We start from the raw sequence: 16,196 nt of genomic DNA, 5'->3' as shown, positions 1-16,196 counted from the left end.
TTTGAGTGAACTGATATTTTAAAGGGAACATCACATATCTTAGCAGCTTGATTTTGTCTCAGTTTACTTTGTTTTACATCAAAGAAAGTTCTATCTTGTTTTATTACTCCATACCTAACAGGTTCAGAATTATCATTACCATTGTTGTTTATGGTGCTTTAAATAATTAATGTTTAGTTTTGTGCAGGCAAATAGGGCATATTGCGTTTGGTAGTACTGCTAGTTTCAATTCCTAGAAAGTTATGTTTGTAAGTAATCTATGACAAATGTTTGTGCCTAATTGATGAACCCTAGATGAAGTAATTTATTTATTTAGAGTGCTGAGTTTAATGTATATGAGTTAGATCTGCCTTCTTAAAGATATTATTTTGGCCTCCTGTGTGTCTCTTTAATTGTCTTCCTGCTTTATTACAAAGTGAAAAATAGAAATTAAAATTCCCTTCGCTGAACTTGCTGTTTCTGCTTCTTTTACTCCTATAAATCACATTGTTCTGTTAACTAAAATCTGTAGTCTAGCTAACAAGCCAAGAAAACAAGAGAGGAGACTCAACTTACCAATGAGTAATCAGCTGGGATATCATTACTGATCCCAAAAACAGTAAAAGAATAGTAAAAACATATTATCCAAAGACCTAAGCCCATAAATTCAATAACTTAGATGAAAAATATCAATGATTTGAAAGATACAAACTACTAATACTCATCAAAGTAGATAAACTGAATAGTACTTTTAGAGAAATTAAAAGGTAGTTAAAACCCTGTAAAACATAAAACTGCAGGATCAAATTATTTCAATGGGGAATGCTATCAGATGTTTAAAAATAAATAACATCTGTCCTATGTAATCATTTCCAGAAAACAGAATAACAGGGAACATATATTAAGTTTTCATAACTCCAGTATGTTCCCCAAATCAAAGTCACTACAAGAAAACCTTATCTTTGTTGGATATAGACACAAAGAACCCTAATAAGATATTAGTGAATTTAATCCAGCAACGTAACAAAAAGTATAAAACATCACGACCCACTGAAATTTATTTACACAATGAAACAACCGTTCAGTTTAGGAAAAATCAATCAGTGAATTTAGTCAAATCAGCAGATTATTTAAGAGAAAACACATGATCATTACAATAAGTGTAGAAAAAGTTTTTAACAAAAAGCAACACACTTTTGTAATGAATACTATCTGTGAAATGTAATAGAAGATGGCATATCTAACCTAATAGAGAGTACACTAAAAGTCTACAGCTGCCATAATATTTAACTGTAAGAATCTGAATGATTTCTCCCAAAGATCTAGAATATGCTTTTTTTTTTTTTTTTTTGACAGGCAGAGTGGACAGTGAGAGAGAGAGACAGAGAGAAAGGTCTTCCTTTGCCGTTGGTTCACCCTCCAATGGCTGCCGCAGCGGCCACGCTGATCTGATGGCAGGAGCCAGGAGCCAGGTGCTTTTCCTGGTCTCCCATGGGGTGCAGGGCCCAAGCACCTGGGCCATCCTCCACTGCACTCCCTGGCCACAGCAGAGGGCTGGCCTGGAAGAGGGGCAACCGGGACAGAATCTGGCGCCCTGACCGGGACTAGAACCCGGTGTGCTGGCGCCGCTAGGCGGAGGATTAGCCTAGTGAGCCGTGGCGCCGGCCTATAAGATCTAGAATATGACAAGGATTTCCTATCTTACCACTCCTATCCAATAATATATTGAAAGTCCTATTTCGTGCAATAAAATAAGAAAAATAAAGCATATACAGATCATGGAGGAAGAAATAACTTTTTATTCAGATAAAATGATTTCTTATGTATCAAATTCTAATTAATCTTCAATTATTCCCTGGAAGCAATCCATGAATTTAATCAAGGTAGCAGAAAGAAAAGGAGGCAGAGAGAGAGAGAGGTCCTCCATCAGCTGGTTCACTCCCCAATTGGCCGCAACGGCTGGAGCTGTGCTGATCCGAAGCCAGGAGCCAGGAGCTTCTTCCAGGTCTCCCATTTGGGTATAGAGGCCCAAGGATTTGGGCCATATTCTATCGCTTTCCCGGGCTGTAGCAGTTGGGACTTGAACCAGTGCCCATATGGGATGCCAGCATTGTTGGCGGAGGCTTTACCTACTATGCCACAGCACCGGCCCCGACAGTAACAATTTTTAAACTTACCTGTGAAAGATACTATTTAGACAATGAAAAGACAAATTTCAGACTGGGAGAAAATATTTGCAAATTAAGTATCTGATAAAGGGCTTGATCTAGAATATATGAAAAAATTTTAAATTCAGTAATAAGAAATCAAGCAACTCAATAAAAATCAGACAAAAATCTCAACAGAACTTCAAAAACACATAAATGGAAAGTAAATATAAGGCCAGCGCCACGGCTCAACAGGCTAATACCCCGCCTCGTGGCGCCGGCACACCGAGTTCTAGTCCCGGTCAGGGCGCCGGATTCTGTCCCGGTTGCCCCTCTTCCAGGCCAGCTCTCTGCTATGGCCTGGGAGTGCAGTGGAGGATGGCCCAAGTGCTTGGGCCCTGCACCCCATGGGAGACCAGGAGGGGCACCTGGCTCCTGGTTTCAGATCAGCGCGGTGTGCCGGCCTTGGCGGCCATTGGAGGGTGAACCAACAGCAATGGAAGACCTTTCTCTCTCTCTCTCTCTCTCTCTCTCACTGTCCACTCTGCCTGTCAAAAAAAAAAAAAAAGAAAGTAAATATATAATATGATATTCAATATAATTTATAATCAGGGAAAACCAAATTAAAATAATAATAAGTTAGTACTACATGCCATTAACACAAATAACTGACAATACTTACTGCAGTCAAGGCTATGGACCATTTATTACTTAAAGGAATTAAAAATAGTTCAGACATTATGCAAGAGCAATTGGTATTTTTTCTATAAAGTTAAGTATAGATTTTAAACACATGACACAGCAATCACACTTCTAGGTATTCACTCAAGTGATTTGGAAACTTACATTCACACACCAAACTTTCTATAAAAATCTCATTCATAATCACTAAAACTGGAACCAATTAGGTTGTTTTCTGAAAAGGAAATGGAAAAACAAATAACGAAAAGCTATTCAGCAATAAAAAGGATTGAGCTATTGTTTCATGCAACATATATAAATCTTAAATGCATTTTGATGAGTGAAAAAAGCCAGACAGAAAAAGGTTACCTATTTTATAATTCCACTTATATGACCTTCTGCAAAAGACAATGCAGTCAAGATGGAAAACAGATCAGTAGTTGCTGATGTTAGTTGAGAATGCATAGGGGAAATTTTCCATATGATACTAGGGTTATGGATACATGACCCTGTCCATTTCTCAAAATCCATGGAACTATACCCAAAATATAATGTATGAAGATGTAGAAAATTTAAAAAAAAATCAATCAGGATGTTGAGAAACTCCAGGAAGAAATGCATTCTGTGACAAATGAAGGTAACTATACTACAAATAAATGACATAATCATATTGAAGAGGAGATGGAGAGGCTGATTTAATTGATGTTACTAATTATAAATTAATTATAAATAAATAATTAAGATGAATTGCAGATGGTGATGGGTCATATCTGTGGCACGCTCTACACCCCAGACACCATCCTAGGCTCTAGCACTGTCCCCCCCCCAGCCGCCATTGCTGGATGCCAGGTGACCACATGGCCCAATCACAGATGTCAGCTCCACCCCCACCCTAACGAGATTCAGTGCTCCGACTTCCCTGATCTCTCCCCAGCAAAGGTTTCACAGGAGCTGTTCCCAAACATGTATTCTCTCTCTTAGGCTCTGCTCCTCTCTCTCACCCCCTTTCCCACTCGCTCCCATCCCCCCGCCCAGGTCTGTCAGAGTTGCCCCACTGAACAATAAACCTTTCCTCTAACTCTGGTGTTTGGCGTGTTTTGTGCTGGCCTTACACTGGTGCCATGACTCAGATAGGTCACCACAAAACACACCAAACACCAGAGTAACAGAAAGGGTTTATTGGCGGGGGGAAACCCGACAAACTGGAGGGAAGGGGTGAAGAAGGAAAAAGAGAACACAAGTCCAGAAAATGGGTCCTATTATACCTTTGTTGGGGTCAGGTAGGGAACTAGGAGTAGTGAATCCCACTAGAGTGGGAGTGGAGCTGACACCAGTGGTTGGACCATGGGACTTAGGACCAAAGTCTACTGTTGGTGTCTAAAATGGTGTCTAGGGCATAGATGGCACCACAGATAAAACAGTGCCATTTTACTAACAGGCATTACAGACAATCATAAAGAAAAAGCTACAACAGATCCTTTAATGTAGGATAGAAGTCAGAGATGTCATTACAAACTCAAATTTAGCATATACATACATATGATATATAAATATATTGAATATGTATACTGTGAGAATTATACACTGATACCCTAATTGAACACAGATGGGAATTTCTTAACAAAATTTAATACAACAAATTGCAACATATAAAAAGGGTACTATATCATGAACAAGTAGTGTTTATCCTAGAAAATCAAGGTTGGTTTTATATTTAGAAATAAATCAATATAAGTAGCTATACTGACAAAGAGAAGAGTGGTAGACACAAGATGGCAGAATAAGAGGTTTCTTGTTCACATGTCCCTGAGCAACAATAATTTCTTAACCATCCATGGGAAAAAGTGCCTTTGTGGGAGCTTTGGGATTCAGGTAACAAGTTACAAAATGCTGGTAGAGCCCAAGACCTAGAAGAGTCATGTTGAAAAGGAAAACATACTCCCAGGTAGTAAGACTGCCAACTGTCATGCCATTTCCTAACTTAGAAATGACCCAATTCTCAAATAGGTTTGGCTGTAGCCCCATTTGGCCTTTGTCTTAGTATAAGAACCGTCTTCAAAAAAAAAAAAAAAAAAAAAAAAAACAGGAAATTACCTCACTTGCACCTTGAGAGATAAGCCCATCAAATTTGATATTGTATATGTACCTTGAAATGATCCTGTAAATATAGTCTCTCTCAGTTTTTGTCTGAGAGTATTAACATACACACAATCACCCAGAGGGAGGCATTCCCATGTGCGCTCCCAGAGGTAGATCTACCTAGGGGTTAGATGCAAATCACAATCAATCCCTGGTACCAGGCCCAGGAACCAAGACCTCATTGAAGACTCAGGGAAGTCATGTAAACCAGGTCCAGCCTCAATCAACTGTGATCCTAGAGGAAATCACATCATCCTAGCAACCCAGCAGGAGATTGTCTTTACCTGACAAAATGAGTCTGCAAAGACTGGAAGTGTTTGCTCCTTCAAATGCACAGACATGAACACAAGGCTGCAAGAATGCCAAAGCAAGCAAACAAATGAACATCAGGCAAATAACAACGCAATTATGGAAACATTAAATTAAAGCTCCAGTAACAGACCCCAAACAAATGAAGATCTACAGATTGAAAATGAAATATAATTGCTGAAAATAATCATCCTAGCAATGCTCAGTGGCCAGAGACAACTCAGTGAAATTGGAAAAACAATGCATTAACAAAATTATAAATTCCTGAAGAAATAGAAACTATAAAGAAGAATCTAAGAGAAATTCTGGGACTAAAGGAGCAATGGGAGAATTGAAAAATTCAAGAGAGAGTTTTAAGAGTAGATTTGATGATGCAGAAGAAAGAGTGAGCCCAAAGACAGATCATTTGAAATCAGCAAGTGAGAGGAACAAGAAGAGGAAAGAATAAAAGAGATCATAAGGAACCTGTGTGCCACCATCAAATGGGCAAATATATGACTTATGGAGTGCCAGAAAGAGACAAAAAAGAGAAAGGAGCAGAAAGTTCCTTTAAAGAAATACAAGCTAAAAGCACCCCACATCCTGAGAGGAATATAGGCATCAATATTCATGAAGCTCAAAGATCAAATAGGATCAGCCCAAAGAACAACAGCCTGAAACACATATATAAATGAATTGCAAAAGCAAAGATGAAGAGATTCTTGGAAACATCAACAGAAACACTACTCATCACATACAAGGGAATCCCCGTTAGGTCAGCAGAGAAATTCTCAACAGAAACTTTGCTTTCTAGGAGGCAAAGCAGCACTATAATGAAAGGGTTGAAAGAAAGGAAAACCCTGATGATCAAGAAAACTACTGCTGGCGAAGTTGCTATTCAGAAATGAAGGCGAGACAGACATTTTCAGACCAAAAAATGCTAAGTGAGGGAGATCACCACCTCTAGAAATGCCTGATGAGAAATGCTGAAGAGAATTCCTCATATTGTAACTAAAAGGTGCAAATTAGCAACAACACGAAACTATAAAACTCAATGGTGGTGTGTAAATTGCTTTTAATTTAGTATAAAAGTTAAAAGGCAAAAGTAAATATAACTAAAACTACAACAATTTGTTAACAGATGCACAAAATAAGAAGATGTAAGATGTGTGACCAACAGCATGAAATATGTGTGGTAGGGAGAAGCAAATGTGCAGTTTCTGTATGCAACTGAATTTAAGTGGTTATCAGCTTAACTAGAATACAATTATCTTAAAGGACTATTTTTGTGCATAAGCTCCATGGAAACTACAAAAAATTTTCTAGTAGATAAATAAATGTGAAAAGAAGGAATCAAAATATACCACTATTGGGCAGGTATTTGACACAGTGGTTAAATAATTGCTGGGGATGCCTGCATCCCCTATCGGAGTGCATGGTTCAAGACCCTCTTACTCTGCATCTGATTTACCTTTTTGCTAATGTACACCCTTGGAGGAAGCAGATGTTGGCTAAAGTGCTTGGGTTTCCGCCACCCACATGGGAGACCCAGATTGAGTTTTCAGCTCAGCCCTGGCTGTTGTGGGCATTTGGTATGTGCACCAATATATAAAAGATCTCTCTCTCTCTCTCTCTCTCTCTCTCTCTCTCTCAAATAAAATGAAGAGAAGTAAGTAAGTAATTTAAACAGAAACAAAAAACACTCCAAAAACCTCCACAACTCACAGAGAAATAGAAGAGGAAGGAACAAAGGGGCTGCAAAATAATATGAAAGTAATAAACCAAATCACTTTAGTTATCCATAAATAATTACTTTAAAAGTAAACAAGCGTGGGCATTTGGCTTACAAATTAAGACACCACTTGGGATTCCCAAGTTCCATATGATAGAGCCTGGGTTTGAGTGTCAGCTCTTCTCCCAGTTCCAGCTTCCTGCTAATGTGTACCTGGGAAGGAGTAGGTGATGGTTCAAATAGTTGGGTCCCTGCTACCCATGTGGGAGTTCTGGATTGCCTTCAAAATTCCTAGCTATGGATTGACCCACCTCCAGTCATTGGAGATATCTGAAGAGTGAGCCAATGGATGGGTACACCCCAACCTCTCTCTCTCTTCTATGTTTCTTCTTCTTCTTCTTCTTCTTCTTCTTCTTCTTCTTTTTGACAGGCAGAGTTAGACAGTGAGACACAGAAAAGGTCTTCCTTTTCCGTTGGTTCACCCTCCAAATGGCTGCTACGGCTGGCACGTTGTGGCTGGCGGGCTGTGCCGATCTGAAGCCAGGTGCTTCCTCCTGGTCTCCCATGTGGGTGCAGGGCCCAAACACTTAGGCCATCCTCCACTGTCCTCCTGGGCAACAGCAGAGAGCTGGACTGGAAGAGGAGCAACAGGGACAGAATCCGGCACCCTGATCGGGACTCGAACCTGGTGTGCCGGCGCTGCAGGCAGAGGATTAGCTTAGTGATCTGCGGCGCCGGCTCTTCTATGCTTCTTAAATTAAAAAGTAAATGTATTGCACTCTGCAATTAACAGAATTCCTGAATATATAGCAAAAAACGAGATCCAAAATATGCTGCCTACAAGAGACTCAGTTTAACATTAAGGAAAGCATAGGCTGAAAGTGAATAGTAGCAAAAGATATTTTATAAACATGGCAAACAAAAAAAAGAGTAGATCTGCTTATATAAGAAAAAAAATTGGCTTTCAGACAAAATCTATTACAAGAGGAAAAAATGGTCACTATACAATGATAGAGGATCAATTCATCAAGGTTATAAACAATTATAAAATTGTTTTAAAAATTGGTATATGCACCCAATATCAGAACACTTAAATATATAAAGCAAATGTTAATAGAAATGAAGGTTGAAATAGGCAGTGATATAATAATAGAAGAGAATTTTTTTTTTTTTTTTTTTACTTTTTGACAGGCAGAGTGGACAGTGAGAGAGAGAGACAGAGAGAAAGGTCTTCCTTTGCCGTTGGTTCACCCTCCAATGGCCGCTGCGGTTGGCGCGCTGCGGCCAGCGCACCGCGCTGATCCGATGGCAGGAGCCAGGTGCTTCTCCTGGTCTCCCATGCGGGTGCAGGGCCCAAGCACTTGGGCCATCCTCCACTGCACTCCCGGGCCACAGCAGAGAGCTGGCCTGGAAGAGAAGAAACCGGGACAGAATCCGGCGCCCCGACCGGGACTAGAACCCGATGTGCCGGCGCCGCAAGGCGGAGGATTAGCCTGTTGAGCCTCAGCGCCGGCCCAATAGAAGAGAATTTCAATACCACACTTTGAACAACAGAATTATTCAGACAAAAATGAGGAAGAAATCAAAAGATTTGTATAAACAAATGGACCTGAAAGACATACACGAAATTATCTATCCAACATCAGCACAATACACTTTTCTCAAATTCACAAAGGACATTCTTTAGGATAGACAATATGTTGGGCAACAAAATCAATCTTAAGTTTAGCAATATTGAAATTATCTTTTCTGAGCAAGATGGCATAAAACTAGAGATTAATGATAGTAGAATTATTGGAAAATTCACAAATACGTGAGAATTAAACAAAACACTCTCACTGATCAAACAATAAAAGAAGCAGTCAAAACAAGAATCAAGAAGTAATTATACACAAATAAAATTCTAAGCACAGCACACCAAAATGTATGAGATGCTGTTCTAGAAAGGGATTTTATAGTGACAGATGCCTACATTCAGAAATCAGAATATCAAATAAGCAACCCAATTTCATACATTAAGGAACCAACCAGAAAAAAAATAACTAAACTCAAAGTTATTAGAAGAATGGAAATAATAAATATTCGAGTAGAAACAAAACAGAGAGTAGAAAACATAGAGAAAATGAAATTGACAATTAGTTTTTGAAAATGATAATAAAATTGACAAACTTTTAGCTACTATAATCAAGAAGAAAAGAATTCAACAAAAAATTATAAATGAAAGAAGAAATACCATAACTTACACAACAGAAATACAATGGATTATGAGATTAATATGAACAAATGCATGACAACAAATTGGATGGCCTAGACTAAATGAGTGAATTTCTAGACAAACTGCCAAGACTGAATCATGAAGAAATAGAGCAATAAAGAGCAAGTTGAATGAACTAATGCTTGAAATTGTTTCGGTAAAGACAATTCAATGACCAAATTGCTTCACAGGTAAAGTCTGCCAGGTATATAAAGTAGTACTAATACCAATACTTCCCTGACTCATCCAAAAATTTTCACAGGAGGGAAAATTTCCAAACTCATTGCATGAGGCCCACATTACCCTTACACCAAAGCCAGATAAGAACACTACAAAAAAATTATAGCCAATATCACCGATGAGTGAGTACAGTTTCAAATTTTCAGCATATCACTTATCACTATATTAAAAACAAAAGGATAATCATTCTTGTCAAGTCTATTTAACATAGTACTGGAAGTCCTCGTCTAAGCAGTTAGGCAGGAAAAATAAAGAAAAGGCATCCAAATAGGAAGACAAGAAAAGCTGACTCTGTTTGCAAATGCCTTAATCATATTTCCAGAAAACCCTAAAGATTACAGCAAAGAACTAGGAGAACTAAGAAACTGAGTAAAGGTGTAGGATACAAAATCAATGCATACAAATCAGAAGTGTTCTATACTGTAACAGCAAATTATCTGATATTGACATCAAGAAAACAATCCCATTTACCATAACATCAAAAATAACAGAATACATCAAATGATTAGCGAAGGAGATGAAAGATATGTACACTGAAAATTACAAGTATTTGTGAAGGAAACTAAAGTTACAAATGATTGGAAAGATGTTCTTCCTATGTTCACGGATTGGAATCGTGAATACTTAGAATGCCCATATTACACAGAGCAATATCCTGATTGAATGGGGTCCCTATCAAAATTCCAGTGACATTTTTCACTGAAATAAAGATAAATCCTAAAATTCTTACCTTCATAGGACAAAGAAAATTATAAAATTACACTTCAAAAATAAGTGTTTTTCATTAATTATTGTAAGCAAAATCAAAGCCACTTTGCTTCAAAACTGAATAAGTTCAATTTGTGCAGTGTCGCTCCCCCTCTTCGTGGAGGAACGACACAGGACCCTGCGCTGTTCTTTCGTCTGCTCGGCCCTCCCCGGGTTTGCTGCTGGTTCTTCCTGGGTTGGCTACTATCCCTTCCACCTCCGTGGAAGGGCAGTTCCCCCTGCCACTTTCCCCACTTCCGCGGGGGAGCGGCACACCGCCGGCCGGCTCTCTCGGGGGCTGCACAGGCGTTCCCTTAGATGTTCCCCATAGATGTTCCTGGTGCATGCCGTCTCTCTCCTCCTTTATAGTCCTCCTCCGCCAATCCTAACTCGGCTGCCCACACGCCGAGTACGCTGCTCTCCAATCAGGAGCAAGTCCTACAGTTTATTGGTTGAACTGGAGGCAGCTGTGCGGAAGCTGTTTACTTCTCTCCCAGCGCCATATTGTGGGAGAGCAGATGCATAGAATAAGTCTTAATTCCAGTAACTCAGTCTAGTCCGGATTTGCTCCCCACAGATCCCCCTTTCTTTTTATTTTTTAGCGTTGATACGCGCCTATCTTCGGTGTCCCGCGGCACACACTCTGCTCTACTTGCTAGAGTTGCCACAGGCTCTTACAAGTCCTATCAGGCAAACCGAATCCGGGTCCTCTCTTCGCCATGTTGTGAGGAGGTTTTTAGGCGCTGATGCGTGCCTGTGTTCGGTGCCCTGCAGCGCATGCTCTGCTCTGCTAGAACTGCCTGCAGGTGCTTACAAAACCTATCAGGCAAACCGAATCCAAGCCTTCTCATTGCCGTATTGTGGGGGAGACTTATTAGTGTTGGTTTGTGCCTATCTTCGGTGACCTGCAGCTCATGCTTTGGTCGAGCTGCTTGCTGGTGCTTACCGCCTTAAATCAGGCAGACCGAATCCAAGCCTCCTAATTGTTGCATTGTGGGGAAGCCTTACTGATGTTAATTCGTGCCTGTCTTCGGTGACCTGCGGCGCATAAGCTGCTAGCCGCCCAGGTGCTCATCGCCTCACTTAATCAGGCAGACCGAATCCAAGCTCTCACATTGCAGTGTTGTAGGGAGGCCTTTCTATTTCTCTATTTCTCTATCTCCGGGCATTCCTATTTCTCCCATTTTACTTCTATCTTCCAGCATTCCTATTTCTCTTTTACTTCTAAACTTCTGTTTCTCTTATCCCTGCAGCTTCCCGGCGCCTCGCCCTGCCAGCAGCTTCTCGGCTCCGCGCGGCTTCCCGGCGCCTCGCCCCGCCAGCGGGCTCTGCCCCGAGGCTGCTTCTCCGCAGCTTTCCGGCTCTGAGCCGCTTCAGCCTGCGCCTCTCTCATCTGTGCGGCTTCCCGGCTTTGCGCGGCTTGGCTTCGCGCGCTCCGCGGTCTCCACGCCCTTCGCGTCTGCACCACGGCCTACGCCAGCCCCGTTCCCTATCTATTCACGCCCCGTGCTCTCTCTGCACACGGCGGCTTCCGCGAGTAACACAGCGTAGCCTACGTGTCCGCCACTAGCATTCAATCTAAGTTCCCCGGGCTAGCCTGGCGAATTCAACCCAGCATACGTCTCCGCCCCACGGTTTGGCTTCCCGTCCTTTGCTCCCCGGGCTAATCAGACGGATCCCAATCTGGCTTACGTTTCAGCTTCTGGTTTCAACTTTTCGCCCCCTATTCCCGGGCTAACTTGAGAATCCCAAAGTGGCTTTCGTGTCCGCCTTGGCCTGCCCCCCACGGCTTCAATTTCCCTAACATTTTTCTCTACCCGGTATGTTTCCCCAAACTTTCCTCCAACGATATTCCTCCCTCATTTCTCCTGGCCTCTCCCCACAGTCCGCATCCGAGTCTGTTTGTTCTAGCTTTCACTTTCGCTTTCGACCTTAGAGATTTCTCCCAGCTTCCCCCCGTAGTCTGTATCTGAGTCTATGCCTAGGCTTTCAACAGCTTCCTCCGGCACCTCTTTCGTCCGGCTTTTCCCTAGGCTGTTTGCTAGTCTCTCTCTCCGATATTTTCCCAGTTCTTCCCGGTCTTTCCCTCCTAGGTTTCCTATCCGAGTCACGGCACCACTTGCTGCTCCTCCACACGCGGAGGAGCCGCACCGGACCGGGCGCTTGTTGTTCCCTTTTTATACAAGTCCTTTCTATAGTAAAGTAAGAATAAGTAAACAGCAAACTCCCAAAGCAAGAATGAGTAGAGAGAAATGAGAAAGAACGAAGTAACGAACTTCCCCGCGAACTCTCCAACGCACTCTCCAACCAACCCACACCACCATGCCGTCTCTCTCCTCCTATATAGTCCTCTCCACCAATCCCAACTCGGCTGCCCACACGCCGAGCACGCCGCTCTCCTCCAATCAGGAGCAGCTCCTGCAGCTTGTCAAGTTGGTGAGAGGCAGCTGGGTAGAAGCTGTTTACTTCTCTCCCAGCGCCATATTGTGGGAGAGCAGATGCATAGAATAAGTCTTAATTCCAGTAACTCAGTCTAGTCCGGATTTGCTCCCCACAGTGCAGATTAAATTTAATTTTCCTCCAAATAACTTTCATTATAAGAATGTGCATAGCTCTAGTAATTTGAATTTGTGATGGGTGTTTCACATGGTAGCCCACATTATTATTGACAAATGCTTACTTTTGATCATTTTCTGTTTGACAGCAGGCTACAGAAAATCCAGACTCCCAATCCATGAACATGAGAAATTTTTCCATTTTTTTGTATCTTCTTGATCTCTTTCATTAATGCTTTGTAATTCTCATCATAGAGATCTTTGACATTGTTGGTGCAATTTATTCTAAGTTATTTGATTTTTTGTAGCTATTGTTGAGGAACTTTTTTGTGTGCAAACTGTTGAGCTCTTTGCTTAGTATAGAGTTGGTCTTCTGTGTATAAAATTAATTGAAAATGGTTCTTAGTGGAGAATGGGCCTGGGAATGGGAGAGGGAGGAGGTGGAGGGGTGGGAGGGCAGGTATGATGGGAAGAATCGCTATATTCCTGAAGTTGTACTTATGAAATGCATGAAGTGTGTATTCCTTAAATAAAAGGTTTCTTTGGGGAAAAAAAAAAGAAAATCCAAATTCACAAAGGCATCCCTTAAGAAACAGAAACTGAATGCTCCCAGCCTCTTCTCCAGATAAGGATGGCTTATGTCAAGGCAACTCAGAATTCTTTCAGACATTTCTTTGAAATCATGTCAAATCTTTTCTTTTGTCGGCAAGGCTGACATCATCTTTGGCAAAGTATATCTTATTGATGTCTATATGGACAAGAAATGAATAAAAAATTCACCTTTCATTTTTGAGACTGTCTGAGTAGAAAGTCATCTTCAAAAGACAGCTTTGGGGCTCCCAGGTGTTTTCAGATAAATTCCCAATTCATTTGACAGAAATATTTCGAAGTTTGGAAAGTTATCATGTTATCTATCTCCTGTCTCTTCCTCTAGGTTGGCAGCTTACAAAATGAATTTCTATATGTCTCAGAAGACTCCATAATATTGCCACCAGAAAAGTTCTCCTGAATGAACTCTAAAGTGTATATATTTAAAAAAAAATAATGGGGCCAGTGCTGTGGCACAGTGGATAAAGCCATCGCCTGCAGTGCTGGCATCCCATATGGGCACCAGTTCTAATCTTGGCTGTTCCACTTCTGATCCAGCTCTCTGCTAGGGCCTGGGAAAGCAGTGGAAGATGGCCCAAGTCCTTGGGCCCCTGCACCTGTGTGGGAAACTTGGAAAAAGCTCCTGGCTCCTGGCTTTGGATCTGCGCAGCTCTGGCCATCGCGGCCAATTGGGGAGTGAACCAGCAGATGGAAGACCTCTCTCTCTCTCTCTGCCTCTCTGTGTAACTCTGACTTTCAAATAAATAAATAAATCTTTAAAAATGATTTTTCCTTTTAATTGTGTGGCAGAGAAATCTTAATGGAAAAAGAAACTGACTTTGAGTCATTGTATGTGTGTGTGTTGAGGGTGAATACATGGCCCCATTTTCCAGGCAGAATATTGGAATAGCTGATTAAGAGGACCAAGAATTTCATTACACTAGGGAACATTACAAGAAAATGTGTGTCTATGCTTGCCTCTCTTGGTATGTTCTGCCAATACTAACTCTTGGGAATTTAGCAAGCATTGATGGCAATGGCTTTGATAAAACCCTCACTTCCAGATTAAAACTACAGTCTCAGTTTTACCTCCCTTACTCGCATGTGATGGAGGTCTGATGTGCCCAGATGCCTGACATTTCTTTTTTTTTTTTTTTTTTTTTTTGACAGGCAGAGTGGACAGTGAGAGAGAGATACAGAGAGAAAGGTCTTCCTTTGCCGTTGGTTCACCCTCCAATGGCCGCCGCGGCCGGCGCGCTGCAGCCAGCGCACCGCGCTGATCCAATGGCAGGAGCCAGGTACTTATCCTGGTCTCCCATGGGGTGCAGGGCCCAAGCACTTGGGCCATCCTCCACTGCACTCCCGGGCCACAGCAGAGAGCTGGCCTGGAAGAGGGGCAACCAGGAGAATCCGGTGCCCTAACCGGGACTAGAACCTGGTGCGCTGGCGCCACAAGGTGGAGGATTAGCCTAGTGAGCCGCGGCGCCGGCCCAATATGATGTTTTAAAATCTGTGTACATTGCCCATTTTGTCGGTTGAGGCAGGAGGCGGATGTCCGGTTGGGACACCAAGTGGTCAGCTGCTAGCTGGTTGGTGCTTGTGGGTTGTGTGATTCGTGCCTTGTCTCTAGCTGGAAAGGGGGGGAGGCCTCTACGTGGAGAGGCAGCGCCACTGTAGTAGTTCCAGGCGTGAAGTCGCTAGGACTTCTCTCACGCTTGTGTGCGCAAGGAGACTCAGGTGTTGGCCTCAGCTCCCAGGCTGAACTCAGCAGATCAGCCAGTGAAAACTTCCGTACTGAGACTTACCTACAGGCCAGAGAGCAACACCTAGGATCCCGGGCCTGGCAGCCAGGAAGAGGCCAGGTGGGGGACATCCTGCAGTCTGAGAAGCAGACTGAAAGATGACAAAGAAGCTGAAGATGGGTGTTCAGAGAAGTAGACCATTCCAGCCCCTCAATCTAGAGATGCCAGTAAGAACCAACAACAGCTTACGAGGCGGAAGACGAAGGCTCAGAATTCGCAGATGCAGATTGTTCCTAAGGAAAGAGAAAGAGGCCATGGTTATAACTCGTCAGCAGCCGCATGGCAGACCAGGGGAAATGGAAGGGAGAACAAAAGTTTCCCAGATAATGAAAACTTCAATTCGAACTTGTCAAGTCCTAACTTATTTTTAAGCTGCAAGCTAATCAGAACTATGCTGGAGCCAAAGTCAGTGAGCAGCCATTACCAAGTGTTCTTCCCAAACCACCAAGCCGCCGGGTTTCTGTTTCCTTTAATCTTTCAGATAAGGAAATAATGACATCTCAACTTTAAACTTTACTTAAAGTACATGTATAAGATAAAGTGCTAATGTTTAAATTGGCTTGAAACAAATTTAACTAGGGAGTGTAATCTGTTTGTGTAAAACTGATTAGAGTAAGCATACCTCATCTCATTTGTTTTGTTGTGTACACTTTGGTATAATGGTAGTGTCAGTGCAACTTAAAATAACTAAAGAATTGGACTCCATACTAAGTGTCCTCACCTGAGTGACTTTGAAGTGAAACCATTCAAGTTTGGATTCCCATTCAAGTTTAGATTTAGGGAAGGGCAAAGAAAATACGTTTTATCTTGTGTGTTAGGGGAAAGTAACTAAGATTGTCATTCATGGATCAGTAGTGAGTTAAGTCAGTGAATCAAATTAATCACCTAAGATGTAGAAGTATCAAGAACTAGTTGAACCTTTGAAAGCTTATGTTCTAGAAACACTCAAACTAGTAACACGTCAATATTCTAATGCACTGCCAAAGAAAATGTGAATTTTCCTTAATAAGTTACAGTTTAGAAGATTCTGCAGTGGTCAATGTG

General features: G+C 41.8%; 1 pseudogene; it reads left to right on the top strand.

Annotated features, from left to right (window-relative positions):
• Positions 1 to 4,607: 4,607 nt before the first annotated feature.
• Positions 4,608 to 15,686, top strand: LOC127491543 (proline-rich nuclear receptor coactivator 2-like; annotated as a pseudogene).
• The last annotated feature ends 510 nt before the right edge of the window (positions 15,687 to 16,196 follow it).

Source organism: Oryctolagus cuniculus, chromosome 3 (genome assembly GCF_964237555.1).
Source record: "Oryctolagus cuniculus chromosome 3, mOryCun1.1, whole genome shotgun sequence".
NCBI lineage: Eukaryota > Metazoa > Chordata > Mammalia > Lagomorpha > Leporidae > Oryctolagus > Oryctolagus cuniculus.
Note: the sequence above shows the minus strand (reverse complement) of the source record. Positions and strands in the feature narration are given on the sequence as shown.